General features: G+C 36.1%; 1 protein-coding gene across 3 annotated transcripts in view; it reads right to left on the reverse strand.

Moving 5' to 3' along the window:
* Positions 1–15,958, reverse strand: part of thrb (thyroid hormone receptor beta) — a 104,089-nt gene that overhangs the window by 38,458 nt on the left and 49,673 nt on the right. The gene's annotated exons all lie outside the window — the stretch shown is intronic.

Raw genomic sequence — 15,958 nt, forward strand, 5'->3', positions numbered from 1 at the left:
CAGCAGCAGCAGCCGCAGCCGCAGCCGCAGCCGCAGCCGCAGCCGCAGCCGCAACAGCAGCCGCAACAGCAGCCGCAGTAGCAGCCGCAGCAGCCGCCACAGCAGCAGCAGTCGCAGCCGCAGCCGCAGCAGCCGCCTCAGCCGCAGCGGCAGCAGCGGAAGCAGCGGCAGCAGTAGTTTCTTCACAGAAAGTCACTCTCTGTAACTTTAACTGGCTGAGGTACATTGAGAAAACAGGAAGCTAAATGTCCTTGACAAGTTGTCCATACACACATGAGTATACACACACATGCATGCACTAGCTCAACTTTCCTGTTGAGCTTGTATTACATATTTCTCCTTGATTTGGTTAATCAGTGCATTTTTATTTCTGTATATATACTTTTTAAAAATAATTTTAAAATATTCTTCTTTACTGTTTGGTTTTACAAACTGTTTATTGTTTTATTTGCAGCTTGAAATAAAACTTATTAAACTGTAGCTGAAGCCAAAACAAGACTATGATACAATGATGAGGAAGTGGGGGATGGGGGGATCTGTTGCTCTTACTGTGGGCTAATCAAGAGTCAGGTTCACGTCAGTTCTTTATCAGTACTGTTGAGTTATTTCGAAGGTTGCAGCAATTTCACTCAGTCCTAAAAGATTCAGGCAATTCATGTTTGACGAGGCAGACTTTTAAAAAGTGTAATAATAAACAGAGATTGTCTTCAGGCTTAAATTTTAATGGGTATTATGAAACAAAGCTTCCTGCTGACAGTCATTAGACAAGAGAAGACCCTCGTTAGAACCTTTTGGTGCTTGATGTAAGCAGCTGGACACTTTTTATTTGTGGTGATGGACCAGGAAATTATACATGTCAGACTAACAGCTTTTTTTTCTTTTTTTTTTCCCTGACTGGTAACTGCACATGTTTTGTAATCACTTGTTAACTGGTGTGCTCCCACGCAGTTCCTGCAGCCAGCACATCATCTGATGTCTTATTTGACTCCTGAGCAGCAAACCTAAATCAGAATTTGTGAATCTTTTTACCTACCTCCTGAAGCCCTGTGCTGGCCTATTTTCACTTTTATTATAGCTACTGTGTGCATGTTGCTCTTTGTCCTGTTTAATGATTGGCATTTTTTATTGTACTAAATCTGAATGAATTTTAATATAATTATTATCCATTTCCAAAAGGCAGGCAATGTGTTTTTGCCTGTTTCTGTGTTTGTTGTTCTGTTAGCAAAATATCTCATAAATCGCTGAATGGATTTCAATGTTACTCTCAGAAAGTATTCATTGGATGTACATCTACAACCCCTGATTTCAAAACTTTTGGAGTCAATTCAATTTAAGATGGATGCTACAGCTAATTGACATTAGCCATCATAATTATGGCTAAGGGTCCAATCACACCAGCCCTGTTTAGTCCGCTTTAATCGAACTCTAGTTTGTTTGTCCGGTTTGTTTGGGGAGGTGTGAATGTGCAATTAACTTTGATGTGGACCAAAAAAAGCGAACTCCGGTTCGCCTAAAAATCTCGGTCTCGGTTTGGTTGAAGTGAACTCTGGCACGGTTCGAATGCATATGTGAATGCAAGCAGACCGGAGACCGCTCTAAAAGCAGGAAGTGGACTACAGTACAGGGCCTTCTGGGTAAATACAAACAAAATAAATGTGCATTTCTACCACTAGCAGGAGGAATGGCCCGTGGTCAGACGTGGAGTGAAGAGGAGGTAAAAGAAATCAGAAAAAAATCCTAAAAGTGCTAAAATTTGACACCACTCCATTTTTGTTTACTTTTCCAGAAGAAGGAAGTTGCACTCTGTGTCTTTTTAATTTTATCTTTTTTTTTTTACTTTGAAACACCTTAGGTTTCATTGCGCATTTGCTGCTTAGCTCCTTTTCTTAAATACCAGAGAAATTCCCTTAGTTTAACTCATTACACTCAGATTTTTCTTTTTGTTGTACTTAACTATGCTAAAATACAGTTTTAAAACATTACACAAATCATATGTTCAATTAAATCCAAAACAAATCCAATTAATGGCCTAACAGCTTTTTTTTTTAAAATAATGCATATCATTCATGCTGGAGTTTGAAACTAAAATCATCTTATGATGAGAAATGACAATTATTGTATAACTGTTTTGATCAACTATTGAAAATAAAATGTGTGATGTGTTAATGCTTGGACTCTGTGTTGTAAATGACTCACTACCACATGAAACTTTTAGCTCAATTGACAAAACAAAATTTCTAAATATGACTAATACTCATATTTGTGTTTGCTAAGGTTGATTAGGTGCAGCAACCATCATGAATTAGATTTACTAGATTTGCTACTTCCCTGAGGTTTTGCCTTCTGCTTGACTACCTGCTTCCTTGGACTTTTACACAAAAATAATACAGAAAAACTAGACTGAACTACAAAACACACAGCTCGGTAGTTAATTGCCGTTTTAAATCTTGTCTGCCTTTGAAGGGATTTTAGGGATACTTGATGTGAATTTGGCAAAACTTACCAGTTAATAACCTAATGGGGCTGCTTATTCCATCCAAAAAACAACAACAATTTCCATAACAAAATTAGAATATGAAGAGGACAGTTCAAGTTTAAGCCTGCAGAGGAACAGGATCTCTCTGACCTACAGAAACCCTGCAGAGTTTTCTCTCAGTATTGGAAAACACAGGAGAACTGCTCCAGGCAAGTAACTACAGTGTGTCTCATTCTGAAGGATCCCACATTTTGTTGTTGGATGAGAAACACAGAGCTTTTACACAGAGCTCTGGTGCTGAGCCTGCTCTTTGCGGGTCTTGTTGTTTTCAGATGGGTATTGATGTGGCTTTGGTTTTATGGTCTGTTACAATCCGACAAACAGATGAGAGAGAGTCAGAGTGCAAAACTGTCTGTATTATGTAAAACTATATTCTAATTATGCAAATAAATCAGCTGTCAATCACTGAGTCCTTTGTTTAATTATGACTTAAAGAATTCAGAACAATACAACTACTTTTCTTATTGTTATCCAATATACAAGCTGTTACAATTTCTGACTGCAATGATTTTTATTTTCAAAATGACGTACAGGTAGATTTTTAAGCAAATTACTAAAGCCTTGAATGTTATGTTGAACTGAAACACTTTTGATTGGACTTTATGTGAAGCACCAAAGGGCTACTCTGTAAGTAATGCTGTTTTCTAGCTGAACATGATTCCTCTGGTCCCTACAGTTACAACAGATACAGTCAAACTATTTAACATCACCTGACAGGAAACTCCATGACGAACTGCAACAAGTTACAGAGTCTACTAGGTTTAAGAATACAGGGTGACACTGCATTTGTTTTTACCCAAGCACTAATTTCTGAAAATATGCCACGAGATGAGATGAGACACTGGTCCACTAGATTAACAATATTTTCTCTTAGAATGATGCTTCAACTATACATGATCTGCAACTTCTCATTTAAGCTATGTGACCTTTGAGCTCATTTTCACAAGGAGCAAAAAAAGTGCAGTGGGTGGAGCTGTCGCCTCACAGCAAGAAGGTTGCAGGTTCCTCTGGTCCAGCACGCTTTGAGTGTAACTAATTGCTGAACTCCTTTCGGCGTGATGTTAAATGTGGGTTTTATCTGGGTACTCCAGTTTCCTCCCAGAGACCAGAAAAATACATGTTAGGTTAATCTGTAATTCTAAATTGTCCATAGATGTGAGTGAGAGCGTGAATGGTTTCTGTCTCATTTGTCTTTATGTGTCCCTGTGATGGACTTAATATTCACACAGGAAAATGGAAAAAAAAACTACCTGAAGGAATTTTATAGGTCAAAACAAAGTCTATATATTTTTTTGTTTTAAACAAAAGACTTATTCATTTCTTATGTCCTAATTTAATTCACTTATTTTTACTAGTTTTTAAGGAAACCATTTTCATTACAGCTGCTACAATTTCACCTTAAAATTACAAAGGAAAAAAAGATATGAAAGGAATTTATACAGACTCTGTAGTGGTGATGTCATGGAAACTTTTAGAATCAAGCTGCTATGTATAGTTTTGAACGGGGTATAAGTAAATGGTACAGTCAGATTTTTAATCTTTCCCTCTCAAGTCAAACAGGAAAAAATAGAGTTTCAAACAATTTTCTCAGGTTCAGAGTTGAGAAATCACCATGTGAACAGGAAATTAGGTCCATTTTGTTCTAGATTAATACAAAACAGACTGCACCTCCCAGCACAAAGCTTCCTGCAGACTGCAGTTTTCATTTATTTTTTTTTTATTATTAATTCTTTTTAACATACAAAAAACATAATGACAACTTCACAATCAACAATCTTTTCAGAAAATATATATACAAAAACACCTCCCCAACAATATCTTGAGTGAAATTATAACATCTTAGAGCACACTAAAAAATATTAACAACACATTATAGTCGAGTAATCAGGGATATAAAATAAGATCAACAACACAATAAAATAAAAACAAAAACAAAATAAAAACATGGGGTTTATACCAACTTAAATTCTGCTATAATTGAGAAAAGTTTGACTGCTGGGGCTGTATTAATTTTTTTCAAAGATTCACAAAATAATAATAAATCATTTTTTAACGTTTTTACAGCTGGAAGACATTTTGTAAAACGGCATTTATGAATGTAAAATTTTGCAAACAGTATAATATTATTAATCAAATATTCAACTTTTTTATTCCTTATTGAAATTCCAAATTTTATTCCATTCCAGGAAAATGACTCAACTTGGAGAGATTTAGACCTCAACCAGTTATATATTTCTTTCCAAAGATTATTTACAATTTCACATTCATAGAACAGATGTTCTGTTGATTCCGATAATGATTTACAAAAATAACACTCCTCCATTTCAAATTTAAAAATTCTTTTAATGAATTCCTGTGAAGGGTAAATATCATTTAGAATTTTAAAGTGGATTTCTTTAAATTTAGGAGGGATTGGAAATTTCAAAAATTTAGTTCTAATTGAACAAATTTCTTGTTTATTAAAGTTTTTTAAGTAATAAGTTCTTTTAGAGGACCCAGGGTATATTTCCTCAATTAGGAGTTTTCTCAAAACCAGGTTATTGCACTTTTTTTCTACAAAGTTTATGTTATTGATTATTATTTCACGTAATCTAGGGATTGGAGTCTGATCTAAATTATTCTTGATTAAATGAATCATAGCCCGTGGAATATTATCAACCACATTTCTGTAATCCTCCGGTGTACATCTTATTCTATATTTATTACTGAATTCCTCGTATTTTAACAAATCCCCTTCATCATTCATCAAATGAACAACAGACCAAACTTGTTTTTCCATCCATCCCTCCATAAATATTGATTTTCTTCTCCTTAGAATCACCCTGTTATTCCACAGTGGGACATTGTGTGGACTAAAGTTATGCTTGTAAACCATCTTCCAGTAGAACAGGACCTGTTGATGAAAGGCAGAGAGTTTCACGGGTAACTTGGAAACCTCAAAGTCACATTTCAAAAGGAAATCTAGGCCACCTAATTTTCTAAACACAAATTTAGGTAAAGAGAACCAAATATCTTCACTACTTCTTAAAAATGACTGAAGCCATCTTAGTTAGACTGCAGTTTTCAACAGGACTGGGACAGCTGCTCAGTGTCGCACTTCATGGTCCTAGTGTCTGACCTGTTTGGTTAAACTGCTGACACACAAACAATTTAAAGAGGTGGGGTCATCTTCAGATATAAATGAACCAGACAAAGTCATGAGTTCTGTTCTGTTTGGGAGACAGTTTTTTAACTTGATGGGAAATCTCTTGATCTCAATGAAAATACTAAAAAAAAAATTAAGAGAAATACTTCAGACTCATTACCCAATTCTTACATTTTTAAAATTTATTTTAATTAAGAGTATTCCCAATGAAATTGTAAGATTTGAACCAAGAATATGTTTAGGGTCTTTATGTTTTAGGTATGTTCATTTGATAAAAGCCAAAGTGGAAGACAAACATTTTTGTGTTAGAAAGGATATACCACCATGATGCACACATGCCTGCATATGGGCCTGTTCACATTATGTTTTTGTAGTTCATTTTGGGTGATTTGATTGCATGTGCTCAGCCCTGAAGCCCCTGCTCCCTTCTGCAGGAGTTGCCACAGTGAGTGAACTTGCATGAAAGATTTAGCAATTTGTGTTATGCCAGATGCCTTTCCTGACACAACCTGGGCTTGAACCCGTAACATGAGGATTACTCAAACCACCTTCAAAGGTAGTTTGAGTTAAAACATTTTCAATGCACACTGAGGGAGTTAAGACCTGGATTTAGCATTGTCTGATCGAAAGTGGATACCTAAAGATGGAAGTCAGGCGACAAATATAAACAGAGTTTATCAAGTCCAGAATAGCCAACTGAGAAAAACCCTGGTGGATCCGCTGGGTATTATGGGTTGCAAGGACCTGTTTTAAATTGATAAACTTATTTTAATATTTGTCTATGATTAAAGTAGAGAAGACTGGGTTCTGTCTATTTTTAAAGTGTTTACAGTACATTACAAAAGTATTTATATCCCTTTTGTTAATAATTTTTTGGTTTGATTAAAAGCTATAATTGTAAAAAAAAATCAAATAAAAGATATTGAATAAGAATTTTAAAAAAAATTAAAAAAATAATAATAAAACTTAAAAATGGTGCACTAACATGTATGCATCCTCCCAAACTTTATTCTTTGTGTCATTGTCTTCTGCAGCAGTTCCAGGATCAAGTCTCTGCAGGTCTGCCTGTGTGATGTTGGTTTGTCTAAGCTGGACTTTCTGTCAGATCTTTATGACAAACTGCTGCAGCTCCTTCGGGTTGGATGGATGCTGCTTGTATCCAACAATCTTTAAATCAAACCAGAGATTCTCAGTTGGACTGAGGTCTGAGCTTTGATTGGACCACTCCAGGAAGTTTAACTGGTTCCACTTAGACCAGTAGAGTGGTCTTCAGCAGTTTGCTTAGGGTCATTGTCCCGCTGGAAGGGGGACCTCCACTCCAGTTCAGAGACTGAGGTGGAGGGATCAGAATCGGTGACAGATTGCTCTTAAGTGGATCCTATTGAACTAATTATGTGGCACCTTAAGGTAATGTTTGCAGCTTCTAACCAAAGGGGGTGAATACAGATGCAGATGCACCACTTTTCAAACAAAGAAAAAATTCCCCTTTGCCTTCATTAATTTGGAATATTGCTTGCAGAATGTTTGTTGTCATTCAAATGAAAAACCCAAATAAATTCCAGGTTTTAGGGCACTAAACTAGAAAGCTTACCAAGACGGGTGAACACATTTGCAAGGCACGTTATAACACCTCTGAGTTGTTTACCTGCTGGACAAGATGAGGAGGGAGCTATGCAAAGGTTGGGAATTTGAAAGCAAATTAATGGCAGTGATTCCATGTCTACTAAAGAAAAACAAACTTCTGATTCACAGCAGAAACTGAAAATACAAACCAAAATAAACATTTTGCAGGTACAAAATTATCAGTTTCAGACATTTTTTTCCTTAAGCTTTTGATCTGTGCATAAGGATGGTAAAACATGTAAAAACATGACCTTGCATTGACAGAAAAATGTAAAATGAAGTCATAGCCACAGTGAACCAGTAAAGCTATACTTTAAATAGATTAATAATGATTCAACATTAGATTTATTATTAGAACCAGATTAAATTGGCTCTGATAGAAATATTCTGGTTTCTCATTGTTTGTCAGCCAGAATCATTTGTGTTTATATTTGTCCAGCAAACCACCAAAACGTTTTAAAAAAATGTATTTAAAATTTATTTTCTCAAATGTAGTGTGTCAACTGCTTCATTTAGCTGTGGTTTATTTTGATCTGACAGACAAAATGCATGAAAAAGACATCAGAGGCAGAATTTGATCAAATGCAGAAGTGAAATACTTGGCGAGTTATTCAGTGACAGACTTAAGCACAAACTGCCTTCAATGCTGATACTATGAAACACTATCATGTAGGAGACTCCAGAGGTCACCAAAATCATTAGGTTTCACATCCTACAGGGAGTAGCTTCTGTCTGCTGCTTGCACATATTAGCAACAGATTGAATCAAATCAGAAGTTAAATGATCAATCCTGTTCTTGTCACAACTTTCAAATTCTAAAAAATACCAACGCTCCTAACTCCCAGGTTGACTGCAGAGCTTATACCAACCTGCAGGCATATTCTAGACCTCTGCTTGAAGACTGAGTAACAGACTGCAGACTGTGGGTGAGCACTTCCTGCTCTACACTGGGACACACAGTTTCCCTACCACAACAGTTACCACATCCTGCATCACGTGAGGAACAAGAACACTGTGTACCATTGCAGCACACAAAAACAAACTGAGCTGTTTGGTATGAATATGTTCCAACAGCCGCACATTCTTGTCTAATACATTGTAATACTTCGTCTATATGCTGTAAATTATGAGTTGAAGCAATACATTGTGTAGAATACAACAGCTGTTACTTCAGAGCAAATAGTTTTCTATTCGTTGCCAACCACCATGAGAAGTCAGTGATCCTGTAAATGTCATTGTGTGTTTGTGTGTTAGAAAACATTTTGTAAACTACTGCATAGATCTGAATGAAACTCAGAAAGTTCTCATTGACATACATAAGCAACTTACTAACTTTTGGAATCAGCTCAGTGTAAAATGGCCAACACAGACAATTGACCTTCTCAAACACCAATATAAAAAAAAAAACATGCAATTTATATATTGAAACATGACTTAATCACAAATACTGTACTATGACTTTTTATTATTACAAAGTTATGTTGCAATTTTGGTCAGTAGCAGCATCCACACTCTTCAACATTTCATAAATTCTTTTTAAGTTATAGTAGAATTTGAGCTAAAATTTGGTAGTAGCTGACGGTCATCCCTAACACATACTCCAAGCACAAACAGATTGTGCAGCATCCTTGTTTTAAACTTTGGCATGCAAGGAGATGGGTGATATGCATTCCTTCAAAAAATACTACTTTCATCATAGAACGTTTTTCAGCATTATATTCTGTAAATGTTCCAAATATAAACTACATTTAATTTAGGTGTTAAGACAAACTTTTATGAAAAAATTTCAGTGCCAAGAATTGAGAAATGGGTTATAACTTAATCATTAGAATTTTATGTTGTTCCATTATTTTGATCACTAGTGAAAGATTTTAAAGCTACATTATTTAGTTTTTTAGAGGTCAACCTACATATCAGTTGTCTGATTCTTCTTCCTATTATTATTCTTTAGATAATTTCTTCAAATAAGAAAAAGTTTTAGAATTTTAAACTTTGCCATTTCTAAAATCTTATGTTGAGAATTGATAGTATTATAGTAGTTTTGGTCAAACTCTGTAAATAACATTATGCATCTTATAAGATCTAGAATGACCTGTTAATGCTTGGAGTATGTGTTGTCAATGACTTTCAACTATTGCCACACCAAATTTTAGCTCAATGTTTGTAAATCTGACTAAATTACAGTCATTGTTGTGTTTGCTGAATTCAGTTATGTGTAGCAGTCATCTTGAATTTGGTTGGTTCCAAAAGTTAGTCTGATATTTTGCTAACAGACAAACAGAGTTGACCCCAGCAGTTAATGCAAAAATTGTAAGAAAAATCTTGCCCAATATATAGCGCTTAAAAATGGAGATACATCTTAGCTTCTACCTGACCAAAGGTTTTAGCTTAAGAGCTGTAAAACTGGCTCAGGTACAGTCAATTTTGTGTTTCATAAAGTCATTTGGCTGTGACTGTCATCTTGAATTGCATCGAGACGAAAAGTTGATCAGTTGCAGATACACATCCAATGATTAGTTTTTGAGACTCTCATTAAATTTTGTCCAGTAGTTCATGAAATATTTGCTTTAAGACAAATGCACACACACAGGCAAAAACATAATCAATGCCCTTTCACTAGTGGGGGATAACTTTGCAATCACCAATAATAAAATACTTAATATTGGCAAGAAATACAAACTTAAAACAGAACTAGAAACACTCAGAGAACGCAAACGTCTGCCAAGGCCATAGCATCATTTAAAAAATTGTAAGATCCAGATTGTGATCTGGATCACCACCAAAATTTTATCACTTGTTTTTTTTGTGACAACCCCAACATTTCCTGAATAGTTATCAAAATCTGGTAATTAGTTTTTAAGTAATCTTGCTAACAGACAGACAGACAAACCAACCAACACTATCAAAAACATACCCTCCTTGGCGGAGGTAATGAAGGCTATAATAGTTTTGAAAACTTGTGAAAAGGGTCATCTGGACCTTATCTAAAATCTAAACATCAGCTCTGTAAGCTGCAGTCTGAACCAACAGTAAACAGCAGTCATAATGTTGACCAATATGCATTATATCTGAGGTGGCATTCAGATAAGAGTCAATCTTGATCTGCTGACCCAAACACCTGCCGTTCTAATACTTTCTGAATCTGAATTTCTGAAGCAGCATGGCGGGTGTGCAACGTGATCCGAACTCATCATGGCAACTGGTATCACAAAAAGAACAGCAGATGGTGTTTTCATTAAAGAATTCAAGCTGATGGAGCAGTCACAGTGTCCTCAGTGCACTTATCAGGTTACATGAAGTTCTCTAGCTGAGAGAAAACATGCAGGTCCATTTCAGACAATTTATCCAGAATGTTATGCTGTTCTGGTTACTTTGTGCACAGTCAGGATCTGGAAACTCAAAGCAGGTTCAATAAAATACACTAGTAATGTTACAACCAATGATGTGCTATAACAGAGTACATATAGTGGAGTTAAAACAAGATCATGGGATCATGTGGGATCATGAGATTTCTTGTCAAGTTGAGAATGGTCTCATGGGGGGGAAAACATCTTATGACTGTCTGGTGAAACTGTTACTGAAGATGTCTAATCACCTTGAATCATTTGTGTGGTGGCAGATTAAACAAATTGGTAGGCACTAGGACCATGAAGCACCTCACTCAAGCTGTGTAGAGAGCAACCTCCCCTGCCCTCCTGCAGCTACACGTTGAGAGGAAGAGTCTCTGTTGCACATTTATTTAAAACAGAGCAGACTTAGTGAAGAGGTCACATGGTGACTTGTCAACTTTGAACCTGAGGAAATACAGTTTTAACCTCTCGTTAACCTGTTTGAGTAGAGAGGAAAAGAGCAGACCAAAATTAAAGGCAAGGTGAAAAAATCAGACCATATCATTCATTGAATGCACCCTTATCTCTCCACACAAGCTGTTTATTTATCTCTGTGTTCATCAATGTAACTTTTTTCAGTGATGAAAATAATAATAATAAAAAACCCACAAAGGAGTTTAGCTCCAACATTTACTTCAGTCACTCTTAAGAGTTTTCACAACTCCAGCTCCTGAGAGTGTTTGAATTTATTATTAATATATATTAATATCTTTTTTTCTGTAAATTTTAAAGTGAAATGTTTGTTTGATTTTTCATTGTGCTTTAAAACTGTTTGATACATGTGATCAAATTCTTATATTGGAAATAGTAAAAAGGGATTAAAAACAAAGACACAAGAAGTAAATAAGTCCCCACCTCTCCTTCCAGGGTCGCAGGGAGCCGGTGCCCATCTCCAGCAGTCATCACAGGGCCACACAGAGATGAACAAAACAAACAACCATTCACAATCTCACTCACACCTAGGGACAGTCTTAGAGTTACCAATTAACCTAACATGTATGTTTCTGGTCTGTGGAAGGAAATCGGAGTATCATATTTTCTGGACTATAAGGCGCACTTAAAAGCCTTTAATTTTCTCAAAAAACGACAGTACGCCTTATAATCCGCAGCACCATATATATGTAAGAAGTCGTAATGTTTTAGAACGACTTTGGTAAACTACAAAGCTGCACAGCTTGCAGCATTAAGGCTCAGTTATAGTCAGGCAGGGCTTCATACACGGAGTGCGGACCTGAGCGAGGACAGTCCACGTGAAGTTACAACGACAATGCGCCTTATAGCCATGTGCGCTTTATATATGACAAAAGTTTGAAAATGGACAATTCATTGACAGTGCGTCTTATAATCCAGTGCGGTACCTAGAGAAAACCCATGTGAGCACAGGGAGAACATGCAAACTCCACCCAGAAAGGCCACCCAGGTTGGTACTTGATAAAGTTTTTACTTTTGGCCTTGTGTGAAAATGAGTTCAAAGGTCACAGCTTTAATGAAAAGTTAGAAGATCATGTATAGTTAAAGCACTCTTTTAAGATTCCTGATAATTGATAATTGAAGGTCATACAAACAGGTTGATTTACAACAATGTGGCCTGCCTACTCTAATGCTAGATTCAGATTCAGTTTCAGTTAACTAAATCATGCAATTAGGATTCTCATCCTGAGATATCCTTATTGTAGAGCAAATCTGTTCTGGTACATGTAGGCAGCCATCTTCTCTATATGGTATGCCTGATATGCAATAACAGGACAAAAAAAATGAGATGAGATGAGTTTTTCAGTACACCCCTAATGTAAAGAAGAAAATAACAAATGTTTTTCACCGGTCAGAAGCCTGCTTTTTTTAACTAAAGTAATCAAATCGTGCCAACACACTACTGTTTTGTGAGTACAGAGGCCTTTTGTTTTTCTTTGGTACTCCTTAGAGCAACACAGCCTGTCTATTAGTCTCACAGCTAAAATGGTTATACAAGTCTTTGCAGTAATAGAAAGGCAGTTGTTAGATTCATTTATTTTTATGAGTTATGATTTCATTCAGTGTCCTGTTTATTTTAGGTTATGTTAGCTCCGTTTCTGTTGATTTCAGAGGTGAAATATGCTGACAGCAAGATATTCACTAGCTAAGACCCTGCAGGCTGAGTGTTAACATCTTCTTTTAAAATTTGTTTTGATACATTGATGTGACAAACAGCAAAACATTAGTTGTATCTTACTGTACTGGAACATGTCAGCAATTCATTAAAACACTTAAGTCCATTTTTCTGGCAGTTATTGTGAGCAAACATGAATTAATATAATTATTAAAAAGGGCTATTTAATACCCAGATGCATGCAAATGTGTCAGGATAAATAAAAAATATATTATAGGTTTAGCATTCCTTGAAGGAATGCATATCACCCACCACCTTTTATGCCAGAGTTTTAAACTAAAATCATTTTATGATAAGAAATAGAGATAACTGTTTTGGTCAAACCTTGTAAATGACGTTATGTGTGATCTCATGTAATAATGTGAAATCTTGCAAAATTAGTTAGTGGTCAGAGTATGTGTTGAGGATGACTAGAAGTTACTACCCCACCAATAGCTCTATATCAGTAAAACTGGATGAGTTGTAGCCATTTTTGTATTGGCCAAGGTAGCTTAGCTGTGGCAGCCATCTTGAATGGGGTTGATTTCAAAAGTTAATCGGTTGTAGAGGTACATCTAGTGATTGTGATCAAAATATAAACATAGATGGATTTTAATGAAACATTCACGAGTTTCATGATATATTTAGCTAATACTACAAACAGACACAAAAATGGCAAAAACATTATCACCTCTTTCCTTCAGCAGTGAGTGACGACAGCAGCCCCAAGAGAATTATAGTTTCAGAGTTTTGTCATGGCATCATGGCACAAAGTATAAAATCTGTGACCCTAACTGTCTAATATTTACAACAAGATTATGTTAAGAATGCTTTAATATTTCACTCTGTATATACCAGTTCACCATGATGAAAACAATCATAAAAAAATAAAAAACTTAAAGACAACACATTTATTCAAACAAGTGTAGTGACACCACTGTATTTTTTTTGTTCAGGTCAGTGAGTGTTTGTTTGCCTGTGTCAGTTAGCAAAATATCTTATGAAACAATGGATAAATTTTAATAAAACTCTCAAAAAGTAATCACTGAATGTACATCTATCATAAGGGTCAGTAAATATTAGATTTTTTTTTTATATTTAACGTCTCGTCTTGTCCTGCCCACCTGTTCCACCTTCCAACCACTGCTCCAAACTTGACCAGCTTAATGCTTCTGACAGCACATGGTTATTTCATCCTTTACATCTGCAGGGCTAATTTTTACAACACAACAAGTGTTAGCACAACAAACTGTTTAAAAACATAGAAAGCATCTTAACGACCGCTAGGCTCAGCTGAAAGAAATGGCTGTGACCTGGGGGTGCGCCATATCGTCTCATTTACGGTAATATTGGTGGATTTTTTGACACGCTGAAACGCTATGTGGTCCACACTTCTGAACAATTGGTGGCGGTAATGCTTCCTATAGTTGTTTGCCAACCGCCATTAAAACAAAGAAGAAAAAGCGCAAGTTTGTTTGTTTTTTTTCTTCCTGCATGTTCTCCAGATCCACCTTCCAGTCTAGCGTTGGCTGCAATGCACTTAAATTAGTCTGCCAACTGCCATTAAAATCAAAATAAGATGTGTGAGGCGCTGCAAGCACGACCTAGCAAACATGGCGGAGCACAACACTGAAATACCTCCCGCGAGTCCCGACTTAATTACAAAAAAGGAGCCACTTCTGGTTTTAAAATAGAAGATGTGGATCAGACCACCACATTTTGCAAGTCATGCAAACATGTTGTGTCAGGAAAGGGTGGAGACACGTCAAATCTGTTTATAAAAAGTAAAAAATAAACAAAAAAAAAACAAACAATTTTGAAGTTACATATTTAATTAGGCAAATCCAATAAAAAATTAAAAGCAGAAAATGTGGAATATCATCTGTGATATCGTTATCGAGGTATTTAAAAAAAATACACTGCTTGACCAAAAAATAAATAAATTGTCACTTGGATTTAACTAAGTAAAAACGTAGGAGCCTCCTATTGGATAATTACTGCATGGGCGATTATGTTTCAGCTGGCAACAAGTTATTTAACCCCAACTGGTGCAATGTGTTGCTTCTCATTTCTTAAACAATCATGTTGAAAGACACATCCTGTGGTCGTGGAAAAGATGCTGGTCCGTTTGAGAAGGGTCAAATCATTGGCATGCATCAAGCAGAGAAAACATCTAAGGAGATTGCAGAAACTAAGAACTGTCCAACTCATTATTAAAAACTGGATAGATACTGGGGACCCATTGTGTTTAAAGAAGAAATGTAGCCAGAAAAAAATCACTTAAACGTTTGGTTAAATCAAATCGAAGAAAAACAACAATAGAACTCCGGGCTACATTTAATAGTAAAGTAAGAGCATTTCCACAGGCACTGTGACGTGATTCATGGACTTCTCTACAAACACACACACACACACTCATACAACACACACCACACCGCCTCTACACACACACACACACTCATTTTCATTTCTCTGCTCTGTCTCTGTCACCCCACTCGCACTCCCTCCCTCCCCTCCTTCACTATCTTAGTTTAGTTAGCTTACTAATTCTTTTGTTGGCTGTTTAGCAGGCCTTAGTACTGTTAGTTAGTCTCTTGGTACCTTTAGTTTAGCATTATCATGTTTTCTGATTGTTGTTTTGTTCAGTTTTTACTTTATCATGATTCCATTTAGATTATCTTAGCTACTATTTTGACTATCTTAGCTCATGTTTAGATATGTTTAGTTTTCATGACTTTATTTAGATTATCTCATATTTCATTTAGATTATACATGATTGATGTTTTTTATTTCTGTATTTCTATATTTGATTTTGATGTTTTTTGATTCTGTACCTGATTGTTCAGTATTTGATTCTGTTGTTGTTTCTGTGTTGTAAAGCACTTTGGATCACCTTGCTGCTGAAAAGTGCTATATAAATAAATTTCACTTCACTTCACAATGTGAAGGTAACTCAAGGGATTGGGACTGAACAGCTGTGTAGACTTAAGAAAACCACTAATCAGTGAGGCTAACTGGAAAAAAAGGCTTCAATTTGCTAGGGAGCATAAAGATTGGACTCTGGAGCAATGGAAGAAGGTCATGTGGTCTGATGAGTCCAGATTTACCCTGTTCCAGAGTGATGGGAGCATCAGGGTAAG

This window comes from Kryptolebias marmoratus, linkage group LG5, assembly GCF_001649575.2.
Source record: "Kryptolebias marmoratus isolate JLee-2015 linkage group LG5, ASM164957v2, whole genome shotgun sequence".
Lineage (NCBI taxonomy): Eukaryota > Metazoa > Chordata > Actinopteri > Cyprinodontiformes > Rivulidae > Kryptolebias > Kryptolebias marmoratus.